This window comes from Muntiacus reevesi, chromosome 19 (assembly GCF_963930625.1).
Source record: "Muntiacus reevesi chromosome 19, mMunRee1.1, whole genome shotgun sequence".
Lineage (NCBI taxonomy): Eukaryota > Metazoa > Chordata > Mammalia > Artiodactyla > Cervidae > Muntiacus > Muntiacus reevesi.
In genome coordinates, this window is record NC_089267.1 from 10630231 (window position 1) to 10654487 (window position 24257).

General features: G+C 36.2%; 1 protein-coding gene across 1 annotated transcript in view; it reads left to right on the top strand.

Moving 5' to 3' along the window:
* The window catches only part of RIMS1 (regulating synaptic membrane exocytosis 1), a 592480-nt gene that overhangs the window by 279682 nt on the left and 288541 nt on the right, over positions 1 to 24257 (top strand). The window lies entirely within an intron of this gene.

Sequence of the window (24257 nt, forward strand, 5' to 3'; positions counted from 1 at the left end):
GAAAAGGACATCTGTTTTTAATTCCATAAATTGTTGTAAATCTTCATAAGCCAGTCAACTTCAGCTTGACTGGCATCAGTGGTTTGGGCATAGATTTGGATTATGGTGATGTTGAATGGTTTGCCTTGGAAATGAACCGAGGCCATTCTTTTAAAGATTGCACCCAAGTACTGCATTTTGGACTCTATTATTGACTATGAGGGAGTATTCCATATATTCTAAGGGATTTTTGCCCACATAGTAGATATAATCATCATCTGAATTAAAATCTGCCATTCCTGTGTGTTTTAGTTCACTGATTCCTAAAATGTCAATGTTCAATCTTGCCATCTCCTGCTTGACCATGTCCAAGTTACCTTCTTTCATGGACCTAAACATTCTACATCCCTATGCAATATAGTTCTTTGTTTTTATTTTTATTTTTTATGCAATATAGTTCTTTATAGCATCAGACTTTACTTTCACCAACACATCCACAATTTCACATCCACAATTTCACATCCACAATTTAGTGTCATGTTCACTTTGGCTGAGCCTCTTTACTCTTTTTGGAGCTATTTCTCCTCTCTTCTCCAGTAGCATATTGGACACCCTCCAACCAGGGGAGCTCATTTCTATTGTCATGTCTTTTGCCTTTTAATACTGTTCATGGGGTTCTCCTGGTAAGAATACTGGAGTGGGTTGCCATTTCCTCCTCCAGTGGGCCATGTTTTGTCAGAAATCTTTGCTATAATGTATGTGTCTTGAGTAGCCTGCCATGGCATGGCATAGCTTCATTGAGTTATGCAAGCCCCTTTGCCATGACAAGGCTGTGATCCATGAAGGAGAAATGCATTATACAAACTACTAAATTTTTACTAAATCATGGATTCCTGAATGTGTAGGCTAGCTGAAGGCCCTTTCTATGAATAATAGAAATTATCCTAAACAGTTTGGTGTGTACATTTTAAAACTAAATATATGATTAGTATTTTAAATGTTTTATTGTGGTGAAAATAAGGTATCTATATTTTATCACACATACACAAAAAAAACCAGAAACCTATGTCCTTGACAATATACTCATTATAATGCATACCCCTGATTTCTGTCTTAAATTATTAAAATTACATTAAAAATTGATAAAATGTGACATACCACAAGTTAAAAAGGATGAGAAAGCATTCTTAGGTACATTTAGGAAAGATCATCTTTTTATAGTTACAAGTATTCTAAAGCCATAAACAGTAAATTCACTTCTTCCTTTTTTCTTTTAAGTGTAAGAGAGTTACTTTTCAATAGTGGAAAAATGTAAAACCTGTACATACTTAGTTTTCTTTATTTTCTTTTTTCTATCAAGTTTCATTCTTATGTAGCATCCTTACTAAAATCAGTATTCTGATATTTATTAGAAACATGATTGTGGATTACTTTTCCAACTTGCAAAATTTTGAAGATGAAGATCCAAAATTCCTCTTAAATCTTGTTTGTTTTAATGTCTTTTAACTGTTCAACCAGCAGAGAGGAGGCACCCCTTTACCAGAAATATTTTTTCAGGTATTTTGATGCTTAAAGATGGTTTTACTAATGTTAATACTTTATGTGAACAAAAAGCAAAGACATCAGGTCACTTTTAATTTATGAACTTCAATTTCACTTCTCTAGCTGTGATCTTCATTCTTCTGTGCTATAGGCTAATACCAGTATGTACTGTAAAGGTTTTTTCCCCCTTAATTTGTGTATATTGTTTTGCATGCAAATATTCTGCTCAGCTGTGTTCTAGTTCCCAAATTTTGGTGGTACTAGCAATGTAGTAAGGACATGGAGTCTCTTGAATCATCTTCACTTCCCTTAATGTGATTGTGACTGCTGGATTTCATCCTATGAGACCAAGAGGAAATTTAGTCTCAGTAATCATTAGATTCATTCCTCCTAGCCACCCCGACTCCCAGATATGCACATTATTTACACACTAACAAGGCATCATACGGCTCCTCCAGTCCCCAAACGCACATGTGCAACCACAGACACTATTTTTGGAGGCTTGGCGCCACACCTGGAACCTGGGAATCTTATGAAGCAGAAGCTCCATGCTTATGGTCCAGCTTTGTGGAAAATCAAATTAAAGATCAAATTGTTTCTAAACCCAGAAAACCTGTACACAAAGACAGTGGAGAAAGAAAAGACTCTTACTATTGAATAAGCATTAACTCAGGATGCGATCTGCTTCACAGGCAATCCATTAGGAGACTGTAAGAAAGAGAGAAATGCTACCCTTTAATATAGCCAAGTGGATGCAGCTCACTGTACGTGTCCTCAAGATAAACAGAAACTAGCCCTCAAGTAGGAGGGCTTGATAGCACTGTTCACCACAGGTAGTTCATCCTAAGTTCTTCTAATGTTTGGCCTGCATTAGCTGATTGGCTTTATCCAAAGATAAAATGAACTCATCTCTCTAGGACAGGAGGTTGATTTGCAGTTTGTAGAGAGTCAGCTTCTACCATCCTGGAGAGGGTGCTGTCCTCCTTGGCGATGGCATTTCAGAAAGAAGGCTGCAGGTCTTGGGAAAGACCTCCTTGAGTCTAGAGGACTTTTTAGCATTTAAAACATTTCAAAGGGACAGAGAAGAAATTACATGTTTTGCAACATAAAGTCTCTTTTAAAAAAGTAGAAGAGGGAAAGTCTCTTCCCTTACTTTCAACAGTGAAAACTATGCCTTTTTTATTTTTCTGAATGGATTTTTGCCCTTAAATCCTCCCTGGATCCACACACAGTCACTTCAGTTCAGTTGCTCAGTCGTGTCCAACTCTTTGCGACCCCATGGATTCCAGTGTGCCAGGCTTCCCTGTCCCTCACCAACTCCCAGAGCTTGCTCAAACTCATGTCCATGGAGTCGGTGATGCCATCCAACCATCTCATCCTCTATCGTCCCCTTCTCTTCCTGCCTTCAGTCTTTCCCAGCATTAGGGTCTTTTCCAATGAGTCAGCTCTTCGCATCAGGTGGCCAAATTATTGGAGTTTCAGCTTCAACATCAGTCCTTTCATTGAATATTCAGGACTGATTTCCTTTAGGATGAACCGGTTGGATCTCCTTGCTGTCCAAGAGACTCTCAAGAGTCTTCTCCAACACCACAGCTCAAAAGCATCAATTCTTTCATGCTCAGCATACTTTGGGGTCCAACTCTCACATCTGTGCATAACTATTGGGAAAACTATAGCTTTGACTATATGGACTTTTGTTGGCAAAGTAATGTCTCTACTTTTTAATATGCTGTCTAGGTTGGTCATAGCTTTTCTTCCAAGAAGCGAGTGTCTTTTAATTTTATGGCTGCAACCTCCATCTGCAGTGATTTTGGAGCCCACGAAAATAAAGTCTGTCCCTGTTTCCATTGCTTCCCCATCTATTTGACATGAAGTGTTGAGACCAGATGCCATGATCTTCGTTTTTGAATGTTGAGTTTTAAGTCAACTTTTTCACTCTTCTCTTTCACATTCATCAAGAGTGTCTTCAGTTCTTCTTTGCTTTCTGCCATAAGATTGGTGTCATTTGTGTATCTGAGATTATTGATATTTCTCCCAGCAATCTTAATTCCAGCTTGTGCTTCATCCAGTACAGCATTTTGCATGATGTACTCTGCATATAAGTTAAGTAAGCAGGGTGACAACATACAGTCTTGTTGTACTCCTTTCTCGATTTGGAACTAGTCTGTTGTTCCATGTCTGGTTCTAACTGTTGCTTCTTGAACTACATACAGATTTCTCGGGAGGCAGGTCAGGTGGTCTTGTATTCCCATCTCTTGAAGAATTTTCCTGATTTGAAGAATTTGGCTGATCCACACAGTCAAAGGCTTTGGTGTAGTCAATAAAGCAGAAGTTGATGGTTTTTTAAACTCTCTTGCTTTTTCCATGATCCAGCAGATACTGGCAATTTGATCTCTGGTTCCTCTGCCTTTTCAAAATCCAGCTTGAATATCTGGAAGTTCACGGTTCATGTACTGTGGAAGCTTCACTTGGCGAATTTTGAGCATTACTTTGCTAGAGTGTGAAATGAGTGCAATTGTGCAGTAGTTTGAGCATTCTTTGCAATTGCCTTTCTTAGGGATTGGAATGAAAACTGACCTTTTCCAGTCCTGTGGCCACTGCTGAGTTTTCCAAATTTGCTGGCATATTGAGCCACACCTTTTTTTTTTTTTAATTTTTTTTTTATTAGTTGGAGGCTAATTACTTCACAACATTTCAGTGGGTTTTGTCATACATTGACATGAATCAGCCATACACTTTAACAGCATCCTCTTTTAGGATTTGAAATAGCTCAACTGGAATTCCATCACTTCCACTAGTTTTGTTTGTAGTGATGTTTCATAAGGCCCACTTAACTTTGCATTCCAGGATGTCTGGCTCTAGGTGACTGATCACACCATCGTTGTTATCTGGGTCATTAACATCTTTTTTGTATGTAACCCCATAGACTGTATCACTCAAGGCTCTGCTGGCCATAGTATTCTTCAGGGAGGAATTCTGGAGTGGGTTGCCATACACTTTTCCAGAGATCTTCCCAACCCAGGGATCAAACCCAGGTCTCCCGCATTGCAGGCAGACTCTTTACAGTTTGAACTACTCAGGAATCCAGATCCACACAGAGCCATCTATTTAAAAGTTTGACCATACTCCCAGGGAATCACCAGCCAGCCCTGCCTTAGTTTGTGCTATCTGCCCCACAGCTGCCAGCCAACCTCCAGTCTTCTGAAATCTTGCAGTATTCCTCTCTTAAAATCTACAGTGTGCTCCTTTATGTTGGAAAAACTCCCCAAGACAAGGAAACAGAGGTTAGTTATGCCGATTTGAATATGGCTATGGAACCCAGGGGCCTCCTGGTAAAGCACTGGTCTGCAATGCAGGAGATCCAGTTCGATTCCTGGGTCAGGAAGATTCCATGGAGAAAGGTTACACTACCCACTCCAGTGTTCTTGGACATCCCCGGTGCTTCAGATGTTAAAAATCTGCCTGCAATGCAGGAGACCAGGGTTTGTTCCCTGAGTTGGGAAGTTCCCTTGGAGGAAGGCATGTCAACCCACAACAGTATCCTTGCCTGAAGAATGCTCATGGAGAGAGGAGCCTGGAGGGCTACAGCCCATGGGGTTGCAAAGAGTCAGATATGACTGAGAGAATAAACACCTGGAATCCAGAGGCAGAAAGTGCAAATTAATATCTTAATAACTTTCCATCACATCATTATTCTTGTTTTTATCCCTTATGTTTTGAAGTGAACTGGATCAATCAGATTACATTGATTACAAGATGTGTCTGTGTGTTTGCACATGTGCAAATACCCTTCCCTTCTTTAGTATTAGCACCATATACATTATCAAGGTCTTGATTTCCTTTATGAGTATAATAATATCCTCTCCTTAGCAGTCCTACATTGTATGTGATAATTCCAAATCATCTTATGGTATTAAATCAACTCACGAGGCTCAGTCCCATCGCATGACTTTTGATCGCACTTCATTGCTGCCACTAAAAAAATTGGGTGTAAGAAATGGCCATGTTTTGGGTGACCTTACTAGTGGTCCCTAGGAGCTGAGTCATCTTGGTCTGAGTAGCAGCCCTATGACCTGGGGAAAAAAAAAATCAAGTCTTCTCTGGATTAGTTTTCTACCTGTAATATGGAAATAATATTATTACCCGTTACCTATTGCTTAGAGCTACTGAATTAAAGTAGTGAGAAACTTCTGATATTGGAAAACTATGCAAGTATAAGTATTTTTTATTCATATTTTTACATAAGACTTGGGTTGTAAATAGGAAAGAGATGAGCATTTATGATTAGTGCTCATTCAATGCAGGTAGACCTCTAGTTATTTTTCTCTTACGATTGATTAAACTGTATTTCTTTAGTGGTTGCAAACTGCTAGAAAATGGGCAGTGTATCTCTCAGCTTGTGATATACATGGTAAAGTGGTAACTGTGTCCAACCATTGTGTTATGGTTGCCTATCCACACAGCTTCCAGAAGCATCATGAATCATAATAAACCAAATATGTCCTGGCCATTCACACTGTAACACTGGACTGTTCGTTACCTATGATTCCTGTTCAGATATTATAAGGTATGACTTTTCCATGATCCTCCTTCACAAGTTTTCTCTTCTATCCACATTACTTCAGAATGAGATCATTTTGAGTCTTCCCAAATAATTAGAAAAAATTCAAAACTAGTCCAAGTTTTAGTTCATAATTTTAGTTATTAGGAATTTCCCAGATCTTATTTCAGTTATTCTAAAAAAATAAGTGCATTTTAATTTCCTTTTTGTCTTGTCACTGTTTTGAATTTAAAATTATTTTTTTTCTATTTCCTTGTCAGTTATTTGTGTCAGCCGAAACTCTCTAGCTAGGTGATTATTTCAGTAACCTTATTATTTAATGTGCTTGAATGACATTTCCTTTTATGTAGTATAAGTTATTCCAGCTATTTTTTCTGAATATATTTGGCAGCCTTATTTTCCAGATAAAAGCATATTTTACTTTATTCATATATTCATTTCTTTGCTGTGAGGTTTGATTACTTTTAGGTCAATATTTTATCAATGCTGCTGTAGCAGTTAAGCATAAATTGTGTATATTCCACATCCATTTTTAAAGTAAATTATCAAGGTAGAGTCTGATTATGGAAGTAGGTCATAATGATGGATAATCTTCTTAGAGACATGTGTTTGGGGGATAGTGTGTGGTACAATATACACCAAATTCTCCTGCAGCAGCATCAACATAATTCTATTCTTTATTTTAGTGTTTTTATTATTTTAGAAATCATTTATTATTCCACAGATAACACATTGCTTTTAAACGTATTTTGGGACATATGCCTGATACCTCTTATCTTGGAGGGGCAAAATTCTGTTCTATAAGCTATTTGGAAAGTTGCAAAAAGGTCAAAGGATTGAAATTTTTATATTCCTTGAGGAAAATATGCTAGGCACTGGAAAAGAATTTCCTTTAATCAATAAAAGAAAGACAAGCAATTCTTTTTAAAACAAGGAAATTGGAAAAAAATTTTTTAATAACCTTGAGTGACTCCCCTAAATTATGAAAATTTCCACATCATTATGTCAAAGAAATTTGAAAGTTTAGACAGTGCAGCATTAAAAAGGAGGTGTTCTAAGAAAGAAACAGGAATTGATCAGTTTGGCTTCCCAGGCATTGATTAATTACCGACTGTGTTCTCAATGCATCTTTTTGGCCCTGTTGCTTGCTTTTAGTGGAGAGAGACCCGCGCCCTACATCTGCTGGTTACACAAACCTGATTAGTGAGGAAGTGCTTCATCAATCTGCATTCTCAAACATCTCAGGGATTAAAACCCTCCTGTACTGAGCAGAGTGAAAAGTGGCCTGATTCCCCCTGAAGACAGAAGAGGAACAGGATGCCCCAAATGTGACCAAGTTAGCATTAGTGTCGGCAGTAACATTATAATGAGAATCGATTTGCAGAAAATATCATTTGAAAATATCACCAATCGTGGAAGCAGACATTTGGGGTTAATGTATGCTGAGCACACAATTCTGTGGCAGTCAGGGCTCTGATGTGCTCTGCAGTGTGTGTGTGTGTGTGTGTGTGTGTGTGTGTGTGTGTGTGTGTGTGATACATTTTAATATTTATTTTATTTGATCATCTAGACAACCTTAGTTCTATCTCCATGGGACAAGTGAGGAAGCTGAGTCATAGTCCATAGTTCAAGGTCATGCTTACCTGTTCCATGCTTGGCTTGGAGAAGGCTATTACTCAGATGTGTGCTCTTTAAAATCTAGATCTATGCAAATGCATCCCTTGAGGAGTAGTTTTTTAATTTTTTTATTGAAGGATAATTGTTTTACAGAGTTTTGTTGTTTTCTGTCAAACCTCAACATGAACCAGCCATAGGTACACATATATACCCTCCCTCTTGAACCTCCCTCTCACCTCCCTCCCCATCCCACCCCTCTACATTGATACTGAGCCCCTGTTTGAGTTTCCAGAGCCATACAGCAAATTCCCGTCGGCTAACTATTTTACATATGGTAATGTAAGTTTCCATGTTACTCTCTCCATACTTCTCACCCTCTCCTCCCCTCTCCCCATGTCTGTAAGTCTATTCTCTATGTCTGTTTCTCCACTGCTGCCCTGCAAATAAATTCTTCAGGACCAATTTTCTAGATTCTGTATATATGCATTAGAATACAATATTTATCTTTCTCTTTCTGACTCACTTCACTCTATAATAGGTTCTAGGTTCATCTACCTAATCAACTGACTCAAATGTGTTGTTTTTATGAGTGAGTAATATTCCATTGTGTATATGTACCACTACTTCTTTATCCATTCATCTATCGATGGACATCTAGGTTTCTTCCCTGTTTTAGCTATTGTAAATAGTGCTGCAATGAACAATGGGATACATGTGTCTTTTTCAATTTTATTTTCCTCAGGGTGTATGCTTAGGAGTGGGATTGCTGGGTCATATGGTGGTTTTGTTTTTAGTTTTTTAAGAATCTCCATACTGTCTTCCAGAGTGCTGTATCAATTTACATTCCCACCACCAATATAAGAGGGTTCCCTTTTCTCAACACCCTCTCCAGCATTTATTGTTTGTAGACATCTTTATGATGGCCATTCTGACGGGTGTGAGGTGATATCTCATTGTAGATTTGATTTGCATTTCTCTCATAAAGAGCGATATTGAGCATCTTTTCATGTGCTTGTTAGCCATCTGTATGTCTTCTTTGGAGAAATGTCTGTTTAAGTCTTTTTCCTACTTTTTGATTGTGTTGTTTTTTGGCATTGAGTTGTATGAGCTACTAGTATATTTTGGAAATTAATCATTTGTCAGTTGTTTCATTTGCTATTATTTTCTCCCATTCTGAGGATTGTCTTTTCACCTTCCTTATAATCTCCTGTGCTGTGAAAAAGCTTTTAAGTTTAATCAGGTCCCACTTGTTTACTTTTGTTTTTATTTCCATTACTCAGGAGGTGGGTCATAGAGGGTCTTGCTTTGATTTCTGTCATTGAGTTTTCTGCCTATGTTTTCTTCTAAGAGGTTTATAGTTTCTGGTCTTACATTTAGGTCTTTAATTTTTGAGTTTATTTTTGTATATGGTGTTAAGAAGTGTTCTAATTTCATTCTTTTACATGCAGCTGTCCAGTTTTCCCAGCACCATTTATTGAAGAGTCTGTCTTTTCCCCAGTGTATATTCTTGCCTCCTTTGTCAAAAATAAGGTACCCATAGGTGCATGGGTTTATTTCTGGGCTTTCTATCTTGTTCCATTGGTCTATATTTCTGATTTTGTGCCAGTACCATACTGTCTTGGTGACTGTAGCTTTGTAGTATAATCTGAAGTCAGGAAAGTTGATTCCTCCAGCTCCAGTCTTCTTTCTCAGGACTGCTTTGGCTATTCAGGGTCTTTTGTGTTTCCATATGAATTGTGAAATTTTTTGTTCTAGTTCTGTGAAAAATGTCATTGGTAATTTGATAGGGATCACATTGAATCTGTAGATTGCATTAGGTAGTATCATCATTTTTTCAATGTTGATTCTTCCTACCCAGGTATATGGAATATCTCTCCATCTGTTTATGCCATCTTTGATTTCTTTTGTTAATGTCTTATAATTTTCTGTTCTTTTGTCTCCTTAGGTAAATATATTCCTAGATATTTAATTATTTTTGTTGCAGTGGTGAATGGGATTGACTCCTTAATTTTTCTTTCTGATCTTTAATTGTTAGTATATAGAAATGCAAGTGATTTCTGTGTATTGATTTTATATTCTGCAACTTTGCTAAATTTACTGATTAGTTCTAGTAATTTTCTTATACTATCTTTAGGGTTCTCTATGTATAGTATCATCTCATCTGTAAACAGTGAGAGCTTTACTTCTTCTTTTCTGATCTGAATTCTTTTTATTTATTTTTCTTCTCTGATCGCTGTAGCTAGGACTTCCAGAATTATGTTGAATAATAGCAGCAAAAGTGGACACCATTGTCTTGTTCCTGATCTTAGGTGGAATGCTTTCAGGTTTTCACCTTTGAGAAAAATGTTTGCTGAAGGCTTACCATATATGCCCTTTACTATGTTGAGGTAGGTTCCTTCTATGCCCATTTTTTGAAGAGTTTTAATCATAACTGGGTGCTGAATTTTGTCAAAAGCTTTTTATGCATCTATTGAGATTATCATATAGTTTTTATCTTTCAATTTGTTTGAAGAATCCTTGCACTCCTGTAACAAACCCAACTTGATCATGGTGTATGAGCTTTTTGATGTGTTGCTGAATTCTGTTTGCTAAAATTTTGTTGGGGACTTTTGCATCTGTGTTCATCAGTGCTATTGGCATGTAATTTTCTATTTTTGTGTTGTCTTTGGTTTTGGTATCAGGGTGATGGTGGCCTCGCATAATGAGTTTGGAAGTGTTCTTCTCTCTGCAATTTTTTGAAAGAGTTTTTAGAATGATAGACATTCAGTTCAGTTCAGTTCGGTCACTCAGCCATGACTGACTCTTTGCTACCCCATGAATCACAGCACGCCAGCTCTTCTCCAAAAGTTTGATAGAATTCTCCTGTGAAAGCATTTGGTCCTGGGCTTTTAATTTGGGGGAGATTTTTTAATCACAGCTTCAACTTCAGTGCTTGCAATCAGATAGTTCATAATTTCTATTTCTTCCTGGTTCTGTCTTGAAAGATTGAACTTTTCTAAGAATCTGTCCATTTTTTCCAGGTTATCCATTATATTGCCATATACTTGTTCATAATAGTCTGTTATAATTCTTTGTATTTCTGCATTGTCTGTTGTAACCTCTCTTTTTTCATTGCTAATTTTATTGATTTGATTGTTCTCTCTTTTTTTCTTGATGAGTCTTGCTAAAGGCTTATCAATTTTGTTTATCTTCTCAAAGAACTAGCTTTTAGTTTTATTAACTTTTGCTATTATTTCTTTCATTTATTTCTGCTTGGATCTTTATGACATTTTTCCTTCTACTAATTTTGGGAGTTTTTTGCTCTTCTTTTTCCAGATGTTTTAGGTGTAAAGTTAGGCTGTCTATTCAATGTTTTTCTTGTTTCTTGAGGTAGGATTGTATTGCTATAAACTTCCCTCTTAGAGCTTCTTTCGCTGCATCCCATGGATTTTGAGTTGTCGTGTTTTCACTGTCACTTGTTTCTAGAAATTTTTTTTTATTTCCCTTTTGATTTCTTCAGTAACCTGTTGGTTATTTAGAAATGTGTTGTTTAATCTCCATGTGTTTGTGTTTCTTACAATTTTTTTCTTGTAACTAAAATCTAGTCTCACAGCATTGTGGTCAGGGAAGATGCATGATATGATTTCAATTTTCTCAAATTTACTGAAGTTTGATTTGTGACATAAGATGTGGTCTCTCCTGGAGAGTGTTCCATGTGCATTTGAGAAGAAGGTGGATTCTTCTGCATTTGGATGGAATGTCCTGAAGATATCAATGAGATCCATCTCATCTAATGTATCATTTAAGACTTGTGTTTCCTTATTAATTTTCTGTTTTGATGATTTGTCCATTGGTATGAGTGGGGTGTTAGAGTCTCCTACCATTATTCTGTTACTGTCAGTTTCTCCTTTTATGTCTGTTAGTGTTTGTCTTATGTATCGAGGTGCTCCTATGTTGGGTGCATAGATATTTACAATTGTTGTGTCTTCCTCTTGGTGGTGTCCTTCCTTATCTCTTGTAATCGTTTTTATTTTAAGGTCTATTTTGTCTGATATGAGGATGCTACTCCAGCTTTCTTTTGCTTCCATATTTCTCCATCCTCACTTTCAGTCTATATGTGTCTTTAAATGTGAAGTAAGTTTCTTGTAGACAGCATATATATGGGTCTTGTTTTTGTATCCATTTAGCCAGTCTGTGTCTTTGGGTTGGAGCCTTTAATCCATTTACATTTAAAGTAATTATTGATATATATGTTCCTATTGCCATTTTCTTAATTGTTTGGCATTGAGTTTGTAAATATTTTTTCTTCTCGTATTTCTTGACTATATAAGTCCCTTTCACATTTGTTGTAAAGATGGATTGGTGGGACTGAATTCTCTTAATTTTTGCTTGTCTGAAAATCTTTCTATTTCTCCATCAATTATGAATGAGTCCCTTGCCATGTATAGTAATCTTGGTTGTAGATTTTTCCCTTTCAGTACTTTAAATATATCCTGCCATTCCCTTCTGGCATGCAGAGTTTCTGCTGAAAGATCATCTGCTAAACATATGGGGTTTCCCTTGTATGTTACTTCTTACTTCTCCCTTACTGCTTTTAATACTCTTTCTTTGTGTTTCATGTTTTTTAGTTTGATTAGTATGTGTCTTGGAGTGTCTCTTCTTGGCTTTATCCTGTATGGGACTCTTTGTGCCTCTTCAATTTGATTTACTATTTCCTTTTCATTGTAGGGGAAAATTTCAACTATAATCTCTTCAAAAATTTTCTCATACTGTTTCTTTTACTCTTCTTCCTATAATTAAAATGTTGATGCATTTGATATGGTCCCAGGGGTTTCTGAGACTGTCTTCAGTTCTTTTCATTCTTTTTACTTTATTCCAGTCTTCAGAAGTTACTTCCAACATTTTATCTTCCAGCTCACTTGTTTCTTCTTCTGCTTCAGATATTCTGCTATTGATTCCCTCTAGAGTATTTTTAATTTCAGTAATTGTGTTGTTTGCTTCTGTATGTTTGTTGCTTAACTCTTCTAGGTCTTTGTTAATTGATTCTTGCATTTTCTTCATTTTTTTCAAGGTTTTTGATCATCTTTGCTATCATTATTCTGAATTCTTTTTCAGGTAGTTTATCTATTTCCTCTTCATTTATTTGGACTTCTGTGTTTCTAGTTTTTTCCTTCATTTGTGCAGTATTTCTCTGCTTTTCCATTATTATTATTTCTTTAAGTTATTGTATTTGAGGTCTCCTTTTCCCAGGCTTCAAGGAAAGTTGTATTCTTTCCTTGAAGATGGTTGAATTCTTTCATCCTTTTGGTTTCTGCCCTCCTAAGGTTGGTCCAGTGGTTTGTGTGAACTTTGTATAGGGTGAGGTATGTACTGAGTTTTTGCTTGCTTGTTTGTTTTTCCTCTGATGGGCAAGGCTGAGTGGGGTGGTAATCCTGTCTGCTGATGATTGGTTTGTATTTTTGTTTTGTTTGCTGTTTAGGTGTGGCATCCTGCACAGGGTGCTACTATTGGTTGGGTGATCCTGGGCCTTGTATTCAAGTGTTTTCCTTTGTGTGAGTTCTCACTATTTGATATTCCCTAAGGTTAGTTCTCTGGTAGTCTAGGGTCTTGGAGTCAGCACTCCCCTCCAAAGCCTCAGGGCTTGATCTCTGCCCAGGGTCCAGCACAGAAGCAGCAGATCCAGGGCCATCCAGAATGTATAAGAGAAACTCATTTGCTTTGTGCTTGTCCTAAAGCTTCAGCCTGAGGGGCACGCAGCAGATCTGACACACCCTGGGAGTCCTACAGGGCACCCTCCTGCACAGAGACATGGGTTCCATCCCAGGAGCAGGTTTATATGGAGATTTCTTCAGCTTACACCCAGAAATTTTAATTCAGTGAGTTTGGGATAGACCCAAGAAATTTGCACTTGTAAACATCACTCAGGAGACAAGTATCCATGGATTCTGAGTATCATTGGCCCAGTTAACTACTATATTTATGCATTGCTGTGAAGTATCACATTATATCCTATACACAGAGTGTGGTTTAGTAATAAAGTAATACCTCATTCATGTACACTTCAGCCTTTAATCAGCTTCACCTTCTTAATAAAATCAGATAAGAGACAGAAAGGAAACAAAAAGATACTGTGGAATTTCACAGGTGATTCTTCCATGTCCAAAGAATTAAGTGTGTACTATGAATGCATAAAAGAACATATTGGCTCTTAGTTTTTATTCAGAAGTCTTAAAAGCTGGATTTGATTTTCAGTCTTCAAGTTTGGAAAACTGGATCAGAAGAAAGAAGAATGCCTACTCCAGTGTAGCAGGTGCCTGGTGAGAATTATGTGGCACTTTCAGTGGACAATTAAAGATAGAAAGATAAGCACAATAATCCAAGTGGACATCACAATCCAACTGGCCTGCCCATCACTGCTCAACTACAATTCTCAGTTGTTGTAGCAGGAGCAAGTGCATCTGTCCTTACACAGTGATGGCTTGAGGGAGAGAAAAAAAGCATAGGATTTAGGATAAAACAGAGTAGTTTCAAATCCTAGCTGCTCCACGTCCTGTGTGCATATGACACTAAGTTTTCTGTAACTATGTTTTCTCATCTGTGAGATAGTCATAGCAGCTGTCTCCTTAGATGGGATAAAAAGACCAGGTGGGCAGGTTCCCAAGGACAATGCCTACTGCACAGTAGGGACCAGGTTTCTGTTCTGCCATCCTCAAGGTTATGAAGGATGGGGAGGGTAGGAGAGGAGCCAGCCAAATCAGGGCCCAGATGCTGGCCAAATATTCACCAGCTGGGTGACAGGCAGGCTACTTCAACTTTCAGTGCCTCAGTTTACCCATCTGCAAAATGGAGTCACCTATTGTCTTTTTTCTGGGTTAGTGATAATTGTAAAGACTATATGTGTCATTTCCAGTTTCTTTCTTTTAAGACAATATTGCAAGTATGTTATACACTTTGGAAATATTTGTATCCTACATGGCAAACATTAAACTGAAACCAACAAACCAACAACAAAAGAGCAAATATGTTCAGAAGAATGAACCATTGGTAGTTCAACATAATTTATTCCTTAGAATTCTGGTTATTTTTAGTTTCATTATAGAAAAACAAATACATAGTTAATATCTTGTTTTAATGAATACACCCAAATAGACATGTGTCTATGTATAGGCAGACCTAATTTCACTGCAGTTTGCATCACTGCACTTCATAGATATTGCATTTTTTTTTTGTAAAATTCAAGATCTGTGGTGACTCTGCACCCAGAAAGTCTATTGTTACCATTTTTCCAATGGCATTTGGAAAATGCCATTCACTTCATATCTCTGTGTCAGTTTTTGGTAATTCTCATATTTCAAGTTTTTCATTATTATTATATCTAATGTATCATATTTGATGATCTGTGAACAGTGATCATTGATACTACCATTTTAATTATTTTGGGGTACCATGTATAGTATCCATGTAAGTTGATGAACTTAATCAGTAAGTGTTATGTATGTTCTGACTGCTCCACAGACTAGTTGTCTCTCTCTCTCTCCTCAGGCCTTCCTGTTCCCTGATACATAATAATATTTAAATTAGGCTGATTAATATCCCTACAATGGCCCCTAGTGTTGGAGTGAAAGGAAGAGTCACACATCTCTGATTTGAAGTCAAAAGCTAGAAATAACTGAATTTGGTGAGAAAGTCATGTTGAAAGCTGAGACAGGCCAAAACTAGGCCTCTTGTGCCAGTCAAGTCATGAATGTAAAGGAAAAGTCCTTGAAAGAAATTAAGTTCCACCCCAGTGAAGATGTGAATGATAAGGAAGGGAAACAGCATTACTGCTGATATGAGGAAAGTTTTAGTGTCTGGATAGAAGATCACACCCACTATATAACATTCATTCTGAAGCCTATAGATCAAGAAGTAATGTTAAACTCCAAGTCATTATTTAAGCAATATAGTTTGTAAGGTAGATATTCCTGTGATGAATCTGTACAAAATCAATTGAAAACCTTCTGAAAAGGATTAACCATGAAAGATATCATTAAGAACATTTGTGATTCATGGGACAAGATCAAAATATCAACATTAGATGGTGTTTGGAAGAAGTTGATTCCAACCCTCATAGATGACTTGGAGTATTCAAGACTTCAATAGAGGAAATAACTACAGAAGTGGCGGAAAGAGCAGGAGAACTAAAATTAGAAGTAGAGACTGAAGATATGACTTAACTTCTTCAATCTCATGATAAAACTTGAATGGATGAGAAGATGCTGCTTAGGAATAAGCAATCAAAGTTGTTTCCTGGGATGGAATCTATTCCTGGTGAAGATGCTGTGAAGATCGTTGGATGACAACAAAGGATTTAGAATATGACAAAAACCTAGTTGATAAAGCAGCACAAGGATTTGAGAGGAATGACTCCAAATTTGTAAAAATTCTACATGGTCAAAATACTATCAAATAGCAGTGCAGGTTAAATTGTTCATGAAAGGAAGACATATTTGTGGTAAACTTTGCTATTGTCTTGTTTTAAGAAATGCCACAATCACCCAGCCTTCAGGAACCATCACTCTGACCAGTCAGCAGGCATCAGCATGGAGGCAAGGCCCTTCAACGGCAAGATTATGACTCCACGAAGGCTTAGATGAGGACTAGTATTTTTATCAGTAAAGTACTTTTTAATTAAGGTATTGCATTATATTTTAGGGTTTCCCTAGTGGCTCAGACAGTAAAGAATCTGCCTATAATGCAGGAGACCTGGGTTCAATCCCTACGTCAGGAAGATCCCCTGGAGAATGAAATGGCAACCCACTCCAGTATTTTGAGATGAAACTGCAATACCAATAATATCACACACTTGAAAGATTACAGTGCAGTGTAAATATAGCTTTTATATGCACTGGGAAACCAAAATATTCTTGTGACTCGCTTATTGTGATATTTGCTTTATTGCAGTGCTCTAGAGCCAAACCCACAATATATCCAAGGTGTGCCAGTGTGTGTGTGTGTGTGTGTGTGTGTGTGTGTGTGTGTGTGTGTGTAAGAGGCATGTGTGCTCAGTCGTGTCCATTCTTTTGCAACCCCATGGACTGCAGCCCACCAGGCTCCTCTGTCCATGGTATTTCCCAGGCAAGAATAGTGGAGTGGATTGCCATTTCCATCTCCAGAGGATCTTCCTGACTCAGGTATTGAACCCGAGTGTCTTGCATTGCAGGTAGATTCTGAGCCACTAAGCCACTGGGCAGCAGTGTGTGTGTATGAATTAAATATATATATATACATACAAATTCATATATATATATGTATGATTTTTAATTTAATTTTTATCATTAGCTTATATAAAAGGATTTTTGCTTGGAAATTTGAGATCTTAGTATGTAATAGTGATAATATTTTCTAGGAAAATATAGAAAAACATAGTTATGAGTCTGAGCTTAAAAGTATAACACAAATAAAAACTTGGCTTCTCTACTCATGAAATTTGTGACTTAGGATGATCTACTTAACCACACTGAACCTCAGTACCTCATTCCTAAAGTGGGATAATATTCCCTACTTTCTATGTTTTGGGGATGATTACGAGCATTTATAGAGTCTTCCCAGGTAACACTAGTGGTAAAGAATCTGCCTGCCAATGTAGGATATGCAAGAGAGAGAGAGTTTCAGTCCCTGGGTTGAGGAGATCCCCTGGAGTAGGGAATGGCAGCCCACTTCAGTATTCTTGCCTGGAGAATTTCCTGGATGGGGGAGTCTGCAGTCCATGAGGCTGCAGAGTTGGACATGACTGAGCAATTTAGCATTAGTATTTATAATGCTTAACATGATTCACATTATAAATTATCAACAAATGGTAGTTTTGTCTAGTTACATGCAAATAGTTGAGGAAATCATTCAGAATGTCAAGGACATTTGAGTTCTCCTCAATCCCCACTCCTACTTCTTTACATATGCATGTAACAGAACAAGGCAGCAGCATCATTGACTCTTAAGCGTCACACTAACTCTCTAACACAGGAGACCACACTCTAAGAAAATTTATTTATTTGTGGAAGGTGCCTAGTAGAAGAGTCAGGTTCTGAAAGGGAATCAGAGGGACCTTTAAGTTTTAACTTGGTATACAGGGTTGATATGAAAGAAGTACAGCATGTACATCTGAGGCAAACTCACAGAGAACAGTCAACTTCCTTTTGTTAAATAAAATACTAAGAAATGCTTTTGTGTGTTTGGTTACGGGTAGGTGTTCATTGCCTTTCTTCACATGTGTTCTATGCTCCAGTAACGAAAATCAAGTCAGGCAATCAACACATTCACCCGCTTACACTAAACTCATAGTGAACTCTCATATTTAGAAATAGGACAATACCCTATGATCTGCACAATGGCAAAAGGAAGGTGCCCCAAAATAAACAGAGGTGATTAAGTGAGATTGGATATAACTCAAAGAGAGATTTGCATACATAAATAAAAACACTTTCCTATTTAAGGGGCTACAAGTGTATAAGAATGAGTTAGGAATTAAAATATGTTGCAAAACTTGTTTTTAAAAGCTGATAGAAGTCTCTGAACCAAGGTCACCCACCAGGGAGCAGACACCAGAGCAAAAGGAACTACAGTCTTGCAGTCTGCAGAAAGGAGAGCGTAGCACAGTAAATTTGACAAAATGAGACAATAAGAAATATGTTGCAGACTAAGGAAAAAGATAAAAGACTACAAGAACAGCTAAATGAAGATGAGATAAGAAATCTCTCCAAAAAATATTTCAGCGTCATAATAGTGAAGATGACCCAAGTCTCAGAAACAGAGTGGAGAAACAGAATTGTAAGATACAAGAAACAAAGACCTAGAAGAAATAAAGAACAAACAAAGATGAACAAGACAGTAACCAAAATAAAAAATACACTAGAAGGAATCAATAGCAAAATAAATGAGCCGGGAAAATGGATAAGTGACCTGGAAGACAGAGTGGTGGACATTTCTCCATGGGATAGAATAAAGAAAAAAGAATGAAAAGAAATGACTACAATGTCAGAGACCTCTGGGGCAAGCACCAACATTTGAATTACAGGAGTACAAGAAGAAAAAGGGCCTGAGAAATATTGGAAGAGATCGTAGTTGAAAATTTTCCTGACATGGTAAAGGAAAGAGTCACTCAAGTCTAAGAAGTACAGAAATTCCCATATAGGATAAACTTAAGGAAGAAAATGTAGAGACACTTGTTAATCAAACTAACAAAAATAAATGCAAAGGAAAAATATTAAAAGCAGCAATGGAAGGCCAACAAATATATACAAGGGAATCCCCGTAAGGTTATCAGCTGATTTTTTTCAGCAGAAACACTGCAGGCCAGAAACGAGTGGCAAGAAATATCTACAGTGATGAAAGGGAAAAACTACAACCAAGAATATTCTACTCAACAAGGCCCTCATTCAGATTTGACAGAGAAATAAAAAGCTTTACAGACAAGCAAAAGCTAAGGTAACAAACAAGTTTATAATTAATGTTGAAGGAAATTTTCTAGGCAGAAAACACAAAAGAAGAGAAAAAAGAGGAAGAGAAGAAAAAAAGAACTACAAAAACAAACCTAAAATAATCAAGAAAATGGCAGTAGAATATCAATAATTACCTTAAATGTAGATAGATCAAATGCTCCAATTAAAAGGCACAGACTGGTTGAATGAATACAAAAATAAGAGGCATATATAAACTGTCTGAAAGAGACCCCCTTCAGACCCTAGGTTATGGACAGACTGAAAATGAGTTGATGAAAAAAGATATTCCATATAAATGAAAATCAAAAGAAAGCAGGAGTGGCAATACTCATATCAGAAAAAAAAACAGACTATAAAATAAAGCTATTACAAAAGACAAGGAGGGGCACTAAAATAATGATCGAAGGATCAATCCAAGAAGAAAATGTAATGATTGTAAATATTTATATATCCCAAATAGGAGCACCTCAATACTTAAGGTAAATGCTAAAGCTATAAAAGGGAAATCAACAGTCAAGCAACAATAGTGGTGGGTATTAACACTTCACTTTCATCAATGCACAGATCGTCAAGCCAGAAAAGTAATAAATAAACACAAGCTTTAAATGACACATTAGTCCAGATGGATTTAATTGATATTCAAAGGACATTCCATCTTAAAAGCAGCAGAATACACATTCTTCTCAACTGTGCATGGAATGTTCTCCAAGATAAACCACATCTTGGATCAAAAACAATCCTCAGTAAATTTAAGAAGATTGAAATCATATCAAGTATCTTTTCTGACCACAAGGCTATGAGATTAGAAATCAATTACAGGAAAGACACTGTAAAAAAATATAAACACATGGAGGCTAAACAATATGCTACTAAATAAGCAATGAATCGCTGAAGAAATCAAATGGGAAATTTTTAAAAACCTAGAAAACAATGGCAAGGTAAACATTGTGACCAAAAATCTATGGAATGCAGAAAAAGCAGCTCTAAGATGGAAGATTATAGCAATACAATCCCACCTCAAGAAACAAGGAAAATTTCAAATAAGCAACCTAACCTTACACCTAAAGCAACTAGAGAAAGAAGAACAAACAGAACCCCAAGTTAGAAGAAGGAAAGAAATCATACAAATCAGAAATAAATGAAATAGAAACAAAGAAAACAATAGCAAAATTCAACAGAACTAAAAGCAGGCTCCTTAAAAATATAAACAAAATTGGTAAATGTTTAGCCAAACTCATCGAGGGAAAAAGGAGAGGACTCAAATCAATAAAATTAGAAATAAAAAGGAAAAGTTACAACTGACACCATGGTAATATAAACAATCATAAGAGACGAGTATAAGCAACAATAGCCAGTAAAATGGATACCTGGAAGAAATGAATAAATTCTTAGAAAGATACAACCTTCCAAGATTGAACCATGAAAAAATAAAAAATATGAGCAGACCAATCACAAGTAATGAAATTGAAGCTATGATTTAAAACCTTCCAACAAACAGAACTCCAGGATCAGTGTCTTCACAGGTGAATTCTATCAAACATATAGAGAAAATATAACAACTATCCATCTCAAACTCTTTCAAAACTTGCAGAGAGAGGAATGCCCCCAAGCCCCTCTATGAAGTCACTTTAACCCTGGTAATGAAATCAAACAAAGATGTCACACACAAAAAAGAAAAGAAAATCACAAGTCAATATCCCTGATCAATATAGACACAAATATCCTCAACAACTTACTCACAAACACAATCAAAACATGTAGCTGGAGGAGTCAGCCTCCCTGATTTTAAGCTATACTATAGAGCTAGAGTCAGCAAGAGAGTGTGGTACTGGCACAAGAACAGAAATATAGACCAATGGGAGAGCGTAGAAAACCCAGAAATAAACCCACACACCCATGTACACCTAATTTATGAAAAAGGAGGCAAGAATATACAATGAAGAAACTTCATTCCGGAAGATACTTCTCTTCCGGAAGTGGTACTGGAGAAGCTGGACACCAACATGTAAAAGATTTAAATTAGAACACTCTAACACCCTGCACACACAACACAAAAACCACAAAAAGGATTAAAGTGCTAAATACAAAGGTGTATATAAAGCTATACCTATAGATCTATAAATATATACACACATAACTTATTCACTGATTGAATTTACTGTACAGTAGAAACTAACATAACTGTAAAGCAATTAAATTCCAGTAAATATTAGATAAAATGAAAACAAAGAAACCAACTAACAAATCAACAAGCAAAGAAATCTAATGACAATTAACAGGAGCTCCAGAAGATAAGAAAAAGAAAATGGAAAACATCAATACAAACATTGAGAAAACTATTCCCAAGTTGTTGGAAGACTTGAATCTTGAGATTAAAAAGATACATATCAAGTATTAAGTGAAATCATGGAAAAAAGCTGTACACACAGATGTCTCATAGTGAAATTTTGTTACTCTAAATATGCAGATGAAAATCCTAAAAGGATTTAGGAAAAAATGAAAAATGTTGATATATAAGCAAATGAAAAGAGACTATCATGTGATTGATAATTGACAGAATGTTAGGAGTTAATTGAACAATGTCTCCAATGCTTTGAAGCAAAAGTGTCCTGAGTCTGAAAATCTATATATAACCAAGTGTGAGTACAAATTTAACACATTTGGGACATAAAAATATTCAGAAACTTTACCTTTTACAGACCCATTCTGAAATAGTCAGTCTAAGGTTTAATGTAACAAAATGATCAGGTAGCAGCAACTATAAGAATCAAAAAGTGATTTGATAAAGTAAATCTAGCAACATAATTCAGTGTATCAAACATGTAAAGAAGAAAGTCATATAATCATATCAACAGATTCTTCAAAAGCATTTGATAAAATTGACAACCATTTCTAATTAAACCCTAAGAAAGCAAGAAACATAATAAAACATCCTAAATATGAATCGGAATATTTACCAGAAACTAGCAGCAACTATTTTTCTTATAGATGAAAAACTAAAGGCATATCAATAAATGACAGAATGCAGCTTGATTACTATTTGTATTTTAGTCTTAGACTTTTTGGTGAAAGTAAGAAGACAAGAAAATAAAATAACTAACAAGTGAGAAAATAGAAAAAGTAAGGTGGTATCTTTTGGCTAAGATTGTATACCAAAATGCAAATGAGAAATTCAGTATGATACCTAAATATGAAATAAATATGTAAAATTATATATATATAATAATTTATTCTACATACTTATTGTTTCAAGGTTTTTTTTTCTCACTGAAAATAATACTATAATGAATGTCCTTGTCAATATATTCTTATTTTTTAGTGTTTTACATTTTAGGGATAAATTTTTAAAAATAGGTTTTCTGAACTACTTTCCAAAAGCATTTTAATGATTAAGAAAAGTTTTGAGTACATTTCTCCCACAGATCCAACAGTAATAGCTGATGACATTCTTTTTGATTCCTGTCAACATAATGCACATAAGTTGGCATTTAATTATTAACTTGTTCTACTTAGATATTTGTTAAGTTATGCTTTATTTCACATGTTTTGGGCCACTTGGGTTTGGTTTTCTTAGAATTTTTTGTTCTTAACTTTTGCTTATTTTTATTTTTTTCTTCTTATCAATTAGTAAGCACTGTATATTAAATGTATTGGCATAGTATCTGTTAAATACAGTGTGTGTATATATATATTTTTTTTTCTGAATTGGTGTCCTATTTGTTTATTGATTTTGCTTTGCTTTCACAGCTTTACTATTTTGCTCTTCTGTGCTGAAAGCAGGGTAAAAATATGTGTGCAGAAATTAAAGTGTATATGATCTATGTAATGAAAAAATCATACGTGAGTGTGTGTATGTGTATCTGTGTATAAACAATACAGAAAAGGTAGATTTTGAGACTCTCTGTACTAACTTGTAGGGATGACCATGATATATTGTTATTTGAAAAAAGTTGCTGAGTAATGTGTATATTTCTTTTATTAAAGTAACTTATATACATATAAATTCATCTCATTCAAACTTACATTTCAATGAGTCTTAGTACCTTTACCAAGTGGTGATACCATCATCATAAATCAATTTTAAACATTTTCATCCCCCTAATATTTTCATTCCCATTTGCAATTAACCCACATGTCCAACCCCAGACGTAGGCAGTCACTGATCTACTTTTTGTGTCCATAAACTGTCTTTTCTTGTGTTTTCAAATAAATAAAAACCAAACAGTTATATATGTTTGAAAATAGGCTTGCATGTTTGTATGGATGAGGAGATAGCTGAGAAGTGATACACACTGGGTGTTTGCACTGGTTAAAAATGAGAGGTTTGTGGTAAGAGCAAGGGAAGCAGAACAAAGACAGTCAAATATGCACTCTCTACCATAAAAGAAGTATAACCTAACAAAAACAGAGTTAGGAAATTCACATAAGGCATATTACAAATAGCATAGAAGTACATTAAGTACAGCGTTAATGTGCAATGAATTACTGTTTTCACTACCAGATTGATAAAACTTTCCTAGACCAGGGATCCCCAAACCCCAGGCTGCAGAATCATAACAGGTGATTCTGTTAGGCATCTTGCAACACAGTAGGAGGTGAGTGGCAGGCAAGCAAGTGAAGCTTCATTTGTATTTACAGCTGTTCCCCACCTCTTGCATTACTGCCTGAGCTTCACCAGATCAGAGGCAGCATTAGATTCACATAGTAGCCTGAAACTTACTGTGAACTGAGAGATCTAGGTTTCTTGCCTCTTATGAGAATCTAATGCCTGATGATCTGAGGTGCAGCTGAGGAGGTGACGCTAGCACTGGGGAGTGACTGAAGATACAGATCATCATCGTCAGAGAGGTTTGACCACACAGAGACTGTAATAAATCAATTTCTCGCAGACTCATATCAAACCCTCATCAGTGAAGGGCAAGTGAAAATTAAGCTGCAGCCAGTGGAAGTGCTTTAAGTCAGAATCCAACATTGCATATGGCTCGCCCTTTATTTTATTTAGTTCTTTCTTCCATGCCTCTTTCCCACACCGTGCACTTTCTCAGTCACTGTTTAGGTAAGCCCACAAGCTAACCCTAGCCAAATGAGTTTAAAAAAAAAAT